General features: G+C 27.1%; 2 protein-coding genes across 5 annotated transcripts in view; one reads left to right on the top strand and one right to left on the bottom strand.

The window, feature by feature from the left end:
- Positions 1-12,156, top strand: part of LOC107446434 (uncharacterized) — a 62,401-nt gene that overhangs the window by 9,672 nt on the left and 40,573 nt on the right. The window contains exon 1 of one of the 4 annotated variants that reach the window (XM_016061081.5): positions 5,639-6,156. The exons of the other annotated variants lie outside the window; for them this stretch is intronic. The gene's annotated coding sequence lies outside the window, so the exon portion shown is untranslated. Of the gene's footprint in view, positions 1-5,638; positions 6,157-12,156 lie in introns of those variants that run through there. 4 annotated transcript variants of the gene reach the window in all.
- Positions 1-12,156, bottom strand: part of LOC107446433 (glycine receptor subunit alpha-2) — a 35,925-nt gene that overhangs the window by 21,653 nt on the left and 2,116 nt on the right. The window lies entirely within an intron of this gene.

The following is a 12,156-nucleotide window of genomic DNA, read 5'->3' as shown; positions in this document are numbered from 1 at the left end:
CTGATATTGTGAGGAAATTAAAACCAAAAAAATGCTCTAAGCAAACATTTATTTCACCACTCGAGCACGTACAAGCAAGTGGGATTTCACTTAATAATGAAAGAAAGTGATGAATAATGTGACACTGGGTAGCTGTATAAATCCTGTTCAACTCACCAAAGAAGTCCCTTCTTCTACCTTTCTTTGGTTTCCAAAATAGTTTGTCTCCCCCCACATAGTGAAATCTTTTTCTGAGAATCGAAAGGGATTCAAAGAAGAAAAAAAAAGCCTGTCGAACTGTTTCGATAATATTTTCTGTTTGTAGATTCTTTACTCAGAAAAAGAACTTTACTTCCGTTCTGAAATAAAAACTACTTTTAAGATCATTTTCTTCTTATATAGATTAATTCTACAAAATCGAATTAATGATTTAAAAAAAAAAAAAACCTTTGCTTACAGTTTCTGAAAACCCTATCCTGGGTGCGCGTTACTGGTGATTCGAAAACGTGATCTCAAATGTGCTAATTAACTAACGTAGGCGATATTTTAAGTTACGAAATAAGGCACAAAAACGCACTTTCTCTGATCAAGCATAGCTTTTTCTCTTCTGAATCGTCAAAAATTGGGAGTAGCCGTAATTCAGAACATATGGTCCTATAGTTTGGTCAAGAGAGCGTTCGGAAGTTTGGATCTCTTATTGTTAATTTTACTATTAGCGTATTTCGACCTAACTCGAGAACTATTTAGGAGAATAAAAATTTTTTGCACACGACTATAAAATTCGTTTATCCGAAGTTAATTTAAATTAAAATATAATTTTAAATGATTATAAATTACTTTTCAATGTTTTATTTAATAATGGTCGAAGCAATTTTGACTTGTAAGTTCCACAATATTCGCACAATCTTAAAAAATGTTATTTTAAGTGACAAAATGCAAAATTTGAGAGCAACTTGTTGGAAAGTTTAGAAGTAATCAAATTTTAAAAAAGGTAAATATTTGAAATTTGATTTCTCTCCAACTATTCGACCGATTTCGTTCAAACCTTTGACCGCTCTCCTGGCCAAATTATTGAGACCAGAAATTCCAGATTGCGGCTTACCGTCCCTATATTTTGAGGGTCAAGAATCAAAATCAACCGAAAATACATTTTTGCGTCATTTCGAAACTTAAAATATAGTCTGAATAGTTAGTTATAAGCTGTGGGGTGTCATTAAGATTGAATTCTGGTACGTGAAAATCCTTTCATTAGATCGAAAGTTATTCAGGGTGTTTCGTTTTTTGTTTTGAGCACTGTACTGTATTCTCTGAGAAGGGAATCTTCTGCTAAATGTGCTTATTTGCTGAAAATGATGTTTTTATTTGAATTTAAGCAAATTTCTATATCGCATTCAATAAAGATCTGTTTCGTGCACATTTCCTTCAAATGTTTTGTTTCTACGCACATTCTTTTTTTTTTTTTTTAAGACTTGGAAAACTGGTTGTACTTTAATGTCAGAGGCCAATATATGTGTTTGGATGATTTTCATTTTTTTAAAAAATATCTTTAGATTTTGTAGAAGCATTTCTTAGACATTCTGAACTTTTTTCTCTGAAAACGTTTTTACAATCTTGTCTTCATTGCCTCATTGTCATTCATGTGTCGACATCTGGCTGTTGACTAAACTTTTAAGTAAGTAATATGGGATCATTTCTATAACCTTCTAAAGAAAATAAATTCTAAAAATTAAAAAAAAAAACTATAAAAGTAGGCCAAATACCTGCAGGTGTTTTTTTGAAAAGCTGAAAAAATTATTCAATGTTACCAATATGATAGCAGGAATGAGGACAGGATTACGCCAAATATTTTAAAAGAAAAATTTGTGTTCAAATCGACAAATAAATGTTTTTCCACAGATATTTTTTAAAAAAAGCAATACCTTCAAAAATCTTAAGATTTTTGTGTATAAAAAAATCTGAAAAAAATCTAGTTTCCTGATGAAAATCTGAAGATAATTTTTAGTGAGGGAATTGCAATTTTAAGGGAAAATTCGAGAATTAGAAATTTTGACTTCTTTACTTTTTTTTCTTTTGGTCCTAGACTTTTTTTCATGGATCCTTATTTCATATCCTAATTGAAAAAATTAAACAGTTATTGTATAGTGAATCACGAATACAATAATTGAGCAAATTGTGATATTTGTGATTTACCAAGCAAAAGTATTTTTTTTTTGTAGAATATTTGTATAGCTTTTGAAAGTTTTATTTTGTTTAGGAAATAAATGGAATTTCAAGGAAATTAATGTTTACGCGTCTCGAAAGAATCAAAAATTGCAATTTAACACATAAAAATGATGTTAGGCTTTCCCCGTTCGCATAACTAATTGATCGTTAACACTTGATGTTAATAAGTTCCAGCTGGCAAAGTAACAAATTTGTTTTATTATCTGTCATTCATTTTTACAAATGTCATTCTTCAAACAACAATCTAGATTTTGTTTTATAAAAAGAAACACCTCAAAGGACGAGAACAATAACATTAACTACAGAAAATTTTGAATTAGATTAATCTTATAGACACTAAATATTCACTGTATACGCAATGTTCTTTTATATTTAAATAAAATTATTATGATATTATATTAATTATTATGATAATTATTATGATATATATTAACTTTTTTATTGAATTGTAAGATTATCAGATTATCATCAACGATAAATTTATGGAAAGACTATTGGCATTGCGCACATTACATAATTTGGGCATTCCTATATTTCACGTATGACAGAAATATTTAATAAGAGCATAAAAAAATACTCAAATACTTTTAAAAATACTCTAATGATGTATAAATAAGTTTAAAGTACTTTAATCTATTTTCTGTTTAAATAATAGCATGCTTCCTTACGTTACTCTTTAGAACATGCATAAAAACACCTAATTGCTTTTTCTTAAAATCTCACACACAGTAACTCATCTCCAAATGAGGAAAAGTTATACTTAGTGCTACGTATAAATAACGCAAAACAAATGGATAAAGTTCAAATAAAGGTATAGAAAGGACATACTATACTGTCGGTTCTCTAAACAAGAAACCAAAACTCTGTGTGAAAAAGCAAAAATTATAGCATTTTCTTGATTATAGAACCGAAACTTATACTATATCCATTTCTGAGCTTTAATTTGTGCTTTATTTACGTTTTTTTATTTCAAGTTTTATTTATTGCTGCTATTTAAGAGTAATATCGAGTAACCGTTATACTTAAACCTTGTGCTCTTACTTTTGTTTGTCAACATCTAAACACTATTTTTTTTATAAAAAAAATAGTTTGCTCACAGTTAGAACTTCATGAAGGTCCAAAATTGGCCTTCATAGTTGGAAAAATATTTATAGAAAACCGTAATTTATGTCAACTCTTGCCATTAGTCAGAATTATAAATTTAATCAAAAATGTTAACTTGACTAAAATTAATTGTTGTTAGAGCTTAAAATTTAGGTCTATGTACTACTTCCATCATTTGAAAAATGCACCAAAAGTAATCTTACAAAGCAAGTGCATTCTGTATTTAGGAAATACAAAATAAGTTAAAATAAAAATACCTGATTTTTTAATATTACTGTATTACTAGTTAAGATATGCATATCTGCAATTAATTTACATGTAGATGGGGGAGGCAGCTTTTCTGAGTGTAATATGGATTAAATTTGTACCGGATGTGGTAATACTATTTATTATATTGCACATATTACAACTTTTATTAAAAAATATTTTTATTTATTTAAAATTTCTACCTGCTTTTTTGTTATTGTATAATTATGAAATCACTTGGACTAATTAATTTAAGTAAAGATGAACTTATTTTGCATTTAAATACTCTCTATTGTTTTATTTTCGAAAATCTAGATACGTTTTAAAAGTATAGCTCCTTTCGTTTTTTAAGTTTTAGCAATTAGTGTTAAGCAATTTAGTGTTTTGATGCATGTCCAAAAAATAACGTATGAAATCGGGCTACTGTTTCAACAGAAAATAGATTAAAGTAAATGCTTAAAATTATTTATGTTTTCTTAAAATAGTTTTACAAGTATTTATACTCTTATGCTATTATGAAATAGTGCAATGAAATGCTATTTTCCTATCCGTGAAATATACGACTGTCCAAAGCAAATCTGTCTCATTTTAATCATTGAATCATTTTTCTATAAATTTATTATTTAAGTAAAAGAACAAATCAATTAGAAAATGCTTATTTCTGTATGATTTATATTTGAAACTTGCCCTTTTTTGGAGATTGGCTTACATAAACATTTCGTTATAACTTACATGTTTCATGGTAATAAATTCAAACGATACCTTGTAAAAATTAAAAATAAATCGGAAGTTGGCATTACAATGTTTTCATTTTATTACCCTAAAGGTTAAATTATTTTTCAAATTGATGAATAGAATTTTGACTGTAATATTGGGATATCTATATATTATGACTGTAATTCTTTTTGACAAAAAATAATTAAGATAGTTGTATTATGTAATTAATCTTGTCGGATTTATTAAATGGTAAAATCTGAATAATCAATTCAGCAATTGAAAGAGTCTCTCCAGTTAAAATCATTAAACTGTCATCAGTCGATTGTCTAGTGTTTAAATGACATCAATAAATTCAAAATTTTAGAGAGGAAATCTTCTACTAAAGGACGAGCTAATTTTAGGTAAGACGTCATTAATGTGTTGTCATAAATAACAATTAAATGACATTCATTCTTTCATCGATTCTCATTTGAACGAAATTCTTTTCAGATCATCCAAAAATGCCGTAAAATATTTAATATTATTTTGTTAAATAAACTCAAATTCTGTCGAACTAGACATTAATCTTAAAAGAACTGAGAAGCTTTCTTTTAAATGAAAAAATAAGATATTTTCAATACAATTTAAAATGTCAATTTCTAAACTTTTATATATATATATATATATATATATATATATATATATATATATATATATATATATATATATATATATATATATATATATATATATATATATATATATATATATATATATATATATATATATATATATATATATATATATATATATATATATATATATATAATATGTTGTGTGTACAGAGAAAGAGCGTTAAAGCTGAATTTGCAAAAAGCGAAACTAACATTAATGAATCAAAAATTAAAGAAATCTGATTACACTAATGGGTTTATATTTTCCAGATAGCGGCTACCCGAAGTTAGTTTTTGTGTCCAATTTTGTAGTTTAAAATGTTGTCGGCACTGACTAGCAGTTACATTTAAGAACTACCATTTAAACCGTTACGATTGCATTTTAATGCTTAAAATTCAGGCATCAGATTCAATATTTCGTTTCGTAACCAGTGCAAATCTCTAAAAATGAAGTAGATTGAGAAAAAAAATTTGGCTAAAATACATTTTCTTAGAGGGAGACACAATCTTTAATAAAATGATTGATTATGTGAAAACTTGTAAAAAATGTCAACGTGTGCCAAACTTTACATACAACGAGTGAAGTTTTGGCACCGGTGGCAGGCTTACGCGACAAATCTGAATGTTTGTTTTAAAAGATAGATTGCATTACTAGGCTTTCTTGGCATTTCTTCAACACATTTGTTGCGTGCTTTTTTGTTAAAAACAAAGTTCAGAAACTTATCCAAAAGCAGTTCTGTAAAAATCCATTAAGAGTGTTTCGAAGAAAGTTTGTTCATTAATCACAACTACAAACAATTTTTTTAAAGATAATGATTATCTGTTTCGATGGAAGTTTTATAATTAAGTTCATCTTATGTTCTTTTTTTCCTGACTATTGAAGTAAATAAACGAAAGCCCTGTTTAGCGATAAAAGCATCTTCAATTGCTATTAACAACTGATGAATAACTCGAACTGTACAACTGACAGGAAAAAAGTATCAATTATTTTTTTCGCTACTTGGTTACTCTTCCCCTACTGGCTATCGCTGATAAGTAGAGCCTACTCATTTCTTCGTAGTCTCTTTTAACACCTTAACTTTTATACTTCTTTCCTCTTTGTTTTAAATGTATAAGAGGCTCAGCACCAACTTGCTTTCGCTCGCCAATATCCAAAACTGCTTGAGGAATTTTATTCAGAACGCTTCAATGATTCATTTATCCTCCATCAATCAAGATGGAATAAAAAACTAAGGTATTTTAGTCGATTGATATTCATTACTAAAGTACAATTTTAAAATTTAAATTTTTTTTAAATGTTGTTGCTTTTATTTTGCCGTGTGATTTTATTTTAATATCGTAACAATTTTTATAAAAGGGGAAATTAGGACAAAACTGAATCCTCAAGTTTTCTCGTTTCTTTTTCCTATGCAGCTACGTGAATGAAATTGCTTTAATTTTTATTTAAAAGATTTTCTTAAATTTTAATTTAAATGATCCTTAAATATTTCTTACAATCACAACACCATTTAACAGAGAAGAAATCTTATAATAGTCTAAACATGATGAAAAACCCGATTAAATAATTTATGGTAACAGTGATGTTGACTTTACTGAGAATAAATATACAAGTAATTCAAAATTACCGAGTAAAATAGGTAGCAGAAAAAAAATCTAAATTTTTCTAATCGATTTTTTTCAAAATACTAGCGTCGAAGCATTGGCTAATAAATAGTCTACTCTACCTTTCATATTCATTTATAAATAGCATAGCGATTGTCGGCATGTAATTTCTGACAAATATCAGCAGTAGTTGAGTGAAAAGTATCGGTTCCTGGTATTAGCCCCTACCCGGCTTTGTCCAGCTCTTGCTTGCATCAAAAAAATGGTTAATAATGTAAATTTCGTTAAAAGAAACTGCTAAAAAACGATTTATAAAAAAATAATTTATTTCGATTAGAAATGATAAGGAGGAATGCATGGATAAAAAAAATATTAACCTTACTTGAAATTAAATTTTTTAAAATTTATTAATTCCAATTCTATACACGTCTTTAAAAATTATAAATAATAAAAAATAATGATAAAATAAATAATAAAAAATAATAAAATTTTATTGAAATTTAGTTTTATACTCAACAAAGAAGTAAAAAAAAAATACTGAAGAAGAAGAAATTCAACAATGTATTAACTCCAATATTAATCTGAAATTCAACTTCATGAGATCCAAGCTAACAGAAGAAAATGCGAATTTTTACTTAAAAATGTGTAGCTTAGAAAAAACAAACTCATATACGAAATAAAATATTTTTTTCAAAAAAGTCAATTAATTAATCTTAGTTAACTTTTTCAAACACATTTTTAATTATTGCATAAAAATTTATAAATTTTAATTTTTATCCATCGGACTCAAATAATATACCATAAAACTGTCGAGATGTTTACTTAAATAGAATTTCCTTCTTTTCTTATTCATTGTTATTAAAAACTCCGACAAACAAGGGTAAATCCAAATTTATAATTACATACCCTATCAAAAACAAAAAAAAAATAATAATATTTTACGCGTACTAAATTTTGTTCGATAAATTGGTATCAAGAGGTTAAGCAATGGCACAGGCAGTAGAATCTACTTTTCTGTCTAAACTGAATTACTCGACTCCGTAAAAAAAGGAACAAAAAAATTCAACTTTGACGTAAAATAAAAAAAAACTTGTCCGTGGCATTTTGTATTAGATTCCTTCTTTACACCTCATTCATCCAGCTGTCTATTTAGTTACATAAAAGACTTAGTTGTCATTTTTTAGAACTCTTACATATTGAAGTTTTTTTTCGTGTTTATTATAAGAAGACAATTACTTTCTACACCTAAATGCATGTTTGACACCTGAAGATTTGAATTGACGGAATAACAAAAAAAGTGTCGCAAACAATCGTTTTTTCTTATTTTCAAATTATAAATCATTTTTAAACACAAATGTTTAATATGATGATTTTGTATCATCAAAGGAAAAAAAAAATACGAAAATGAGCAGAGTAACAATTTTTGCGTTAGTGATTTTATAAAAATAATTATTTTAAGGAAATGAAGAAAAGTTTTCGCGAGACAAACATTGTTAAGTTTGTTTAAATATTTGTTAATTCACTTAAATATATTCAAAAATCACTCAGTAGAAACGGTTATTAGAGGTTTATTATTTTTCTTATAATCTAGCACAATGTTTGATTATGAATGTTTTTTGACACTTTTCATGACGCCCCATGTTCGAGTGTTTTAATTAAAACAAAAAGTTTCGGCGTACGATTTATTTGAAAGTAATTTTCCAGAAAATTTCTTAAAGTCAAGGCACAAAGCATTATTGTGGGCATAAATCTTTTAAAAACGAACCATTGACAATTATATGGAACAACATTTGTTACATTTTTAAAACTTAAAAGAAATAATAACATTTTAAGGGAAAAAACATGATTTTGGACAAAATTTTAAAAATTGAGTTTATTATAAATTTAAAATTCCTGTAGTCGTAGCTTTCTAAAAAAACTTTACTTTTGTATGTACTCCAATTATATATAAAGTTGCAGCAGTTTATGTGCAAGTTGTCAAAACTAGTCTATATATATATTAATACACTATTATTAATACACTATTAGAATTTTCTTTCTAAAGTTTCAGTAAAATAACCTGTGACAGTCTGATATCCACCTGATTAACCATAAAGGTTAAAGATTTTTATCTTTACAGTTTCGAAACAGCTTTCAACTAGTACGGTTAAAAAGCCGTGAATACAAAACTATCAGGTTTTGTAATTATTTACGACTAGCATAGTATTTAAACCATAACTTACACGAACATTGGAGCTCCGTGTTTGCTGTGCCATTTATACGCAAATGATAGTTCCGTATCCTTAGAGTTTAATGTCACCAATTACAGAGTGAAGAACACTGGAAACTCTTCGTGTATTGAAGGAGTGAGAGAATTGTCCTTGTTGCAAAGCTGGGATTCGAACCCCTAATCAGCCTGTCGTGAGTTTGACGGAGTAGCCCTCTCGGCTACTACAATATATATCCAGCCCCACGTAACAAAATGGCTTTATAAAGTGGGCCTATTTGGCTCGGATAGAATTGTGGCTGTTTAACCGTATTACTTAGAAATACACAAAATATGTTTCATATATGATTTGAAAACCTAAAATAACTATACTGTAAAGAAAAAAATATTAATAATTCATCCCGAGTAACATTTCGGTTAATAATCGCATAAAAATAAACAAAATGTGTTTTATATATGATTTAAAAACCTAAAAAACTATTTGTTAAGAGAAAGATATTAATAATTCATTCCGAGGAACATTTCGGTCAATAATTGCTTAGAAATAAGCAAAATAAGTTTTATATGTGATTTAAAAACCTAAAAATAAAACTGTCTGTAAAGAAAAAAATATTAATAACTCTTCCCAAGTAACATTTCGATTAGTAATTGCTTAGAAATAAGCAAAATATGTTTTATATATGATTCAAAAACCTAAAAATAAAACTGTCAGTAAAGAAAAAAATATTAATAACTCTTCCCGAGTAACATTTTGATTAATAATTACTTAGAAATAAACAAAATATGTCTTATATTTGATTTAAAAACCTAAAAATAAAACTGTCTGTAAAGAAATCAATATTTGTAATTCATCCCGAGTAACACTTCGGTTATCTTCCTCGTAAGATTGGAGGTGAAATATTTGTGGTTATCAGATTCTGACTAAAAATAAGGGTTTTCGGTCTGTTTCTAAGAAACTTGTTTTTCTTAAGTGATGTATACTAGATTCTTTTATCACCTTCACTTAAAATTTTTTTTTCATCATTCTGGCTAGGGATATGTTAAATTGTGCAGGCGTATGTATTTCCTTTCGCTTTTTTTAGTTTTCTGTTTAAAATGGCAAATAGTGAAAATTTCTCTTACTTCTACATAAATAATGAAATTAAGCTTATGAATATTAAATATGAATTTAAATAGTTTCACTAACTCAATAAAGATTTCTAAATTAAACTTTATAAATTTTGGGTAATTCTAGATTAAATGCCCAATCTAAATAACTCCTATATATTTTTACTGATTGCAGCAGACGCTGTTTCAGAAGAAATAGTTTAAACCTGTTTATTAATTTAGAAAAAGCGTTGTTTCCTCATGATGAAAGGACAAACTAAACGCCTAATGCTTATTTTATTCAGGGGCCAAATATTTTTCGTGAATTAAGTGTTTTTTAATTCGTAGGTTACATATTTTTTCAACTCGTTGGACCTTTATGGTCCATATATAGTCTAATCTTTTTTACTGAGTCGAAATATAAAGGAATTTATATCGGAATACCACGAAAAATTAGATGATCAACTCCTCATTATTCCAGAAATTATTATTCCAGAAATGGAGGAAATTGTAAGTAAGTCTAAAACCATTAAACGGTCTAAACTAATCTCGAAGAAGAAAATATTTTCGGCAGCGAAAAGATAAAATAATTTTGAATTTATCTGATACTAGACATTCAGAATTCGATAAAGATCAATGCGTAGGCTGTAGGGAAGAAAACAATGCAACAATTAAAAATGGTAACTAGATAAGATGTGTAATGCACATGGATAATCAAGCATGAAAAATGTACTAACTATTAAAACTTTTGCCATAAATGTTTTTTTGAAAGCGATGTTTTAAATCTCTTATCCATAAGATTTGTTTATTTGATCACCTCTTTTCCATGCTAAAATTTACTCATTTTTATTAATCGTGTGCATGGTTAACTGTATAAAATGTGTTATTTTAAATATTTGACTTCAAATTTCCTTACTACATTAAATGACCAACGTTCCTCAACAGTAAAGATAGATGACCACTTCTCTTTATATTTTATCATCAATATATCACTATTTTTCTTCTTAAAATATTTTTAGTACATGTATCACAAATTCAAATATGCAAAAGCATTTTTTGTATTCTATTCTTTGTACTTTTATTGCAATTTAAAAAAAAAAAAAACTACGGCTACCTGTCCTAGACTTACCCTAAATATATTTGTTTTAACGAATCTCATTTTATATTTATACTCGTATCCTTATAAAAAATTATGTAGATTTCCTGTTGATAGACGAAGTTGGTTAATGAATTTCAAGTCGTTCATTGGCATTTAAGTACCGGTACCGTCAAATTAAACGGTGGGCACAATTTCGTGAATGGAGGTTCATAACACTACTAATTTCTTATATTTAAATACATTGATATAAAAAAATCTTACGGTGAGTCATCGTAAAGAAAATGCATTTATGAAAATATTTTAATTGTGTTTCATTTTAGGAGATTGAGAGGTCTTGAATTTTTGTTTATGTTTGTTATCCAAAGAGAAGGAAAAAACAATTATTTTTGACTGACTATAATGTTAATTTATGTTCTTATTATTTATTAGTATTACATAAATAATTGCTGGTATATATATATATATATATATATATATATATATATTCAGTCTTTTAATTTTTACTTTTTTTTTTATCTATTTGGGAATACAATTTCATCTCCCCACTGCATCCCTATATTTAATACAGTAACTCAGTGCTTATTTATGAAAATAACCGTTATTATTTAATGCAGTTACAACCACAGTCCAATGCAGGGTGTTAAATAATCATCACCTGAAGTAAATATTTCTGGAATAGAAGTAAAAAGATACAGATTACCGATCAAAAGGGCTATTTAAGCGGAAATGAAACAAAAACATCTTGGGAAAAACAAAATTATATATATATATATATATATATATATATATATATATATATATATATATATATATATATATATATGGATAGACAGATAGATAAGCAAAGTAAAGGAAACATTTACAGTCGCGCTGTACTCAAATAATTGTTTTGGTAAAAAACATTGAAAACATTGCATAGACTCTTAATTATGATGGGTATTCCGTAAAAGTAGACTCCAATCTATGTTTTTTTTAAAATCCTAGTTAAAAATGAAAATCCAAAAGCATACACACTACCGTTCTTAATTTCTACGTATGCGAAAATCAAACAAAAATATCTTAAGGGAAAAGCAAAATTTATAGAGTATATATTTATAGATCTGCCGTACCTCCAAAAATTTTTTTGGTAAAAATATTTAAAACATCGCATGCCTTCTTAATTATGCAGGGTATTCCGTAAATTATGCTGGGTATTTCTTCAATTTTTTTTTCTAATACTAGTTAAAAATGAATTCCCAAAG

This window comes from Parasteatoda tepidariorum, chromosome 11 (assembly GCF_982258835.1).
Source record: "Parasteatoda tepidariorum strain Cologne lab strain chromosome 11, Ptep-v5.0, whole genome shotgun sequence".
NCBI classification, from domain to species: Eukaryota; Metazoa; Arthropoda; class Arachnida; order Araneae; family Theridiidae; genus Parasteatoda; species Parasteatoda tepidariorum.
The sequence above is the reverse complement of the archived record's forward strand: the minus strand, read 5'-3'. Positions and strand labels throughout refer to the sequence as shown.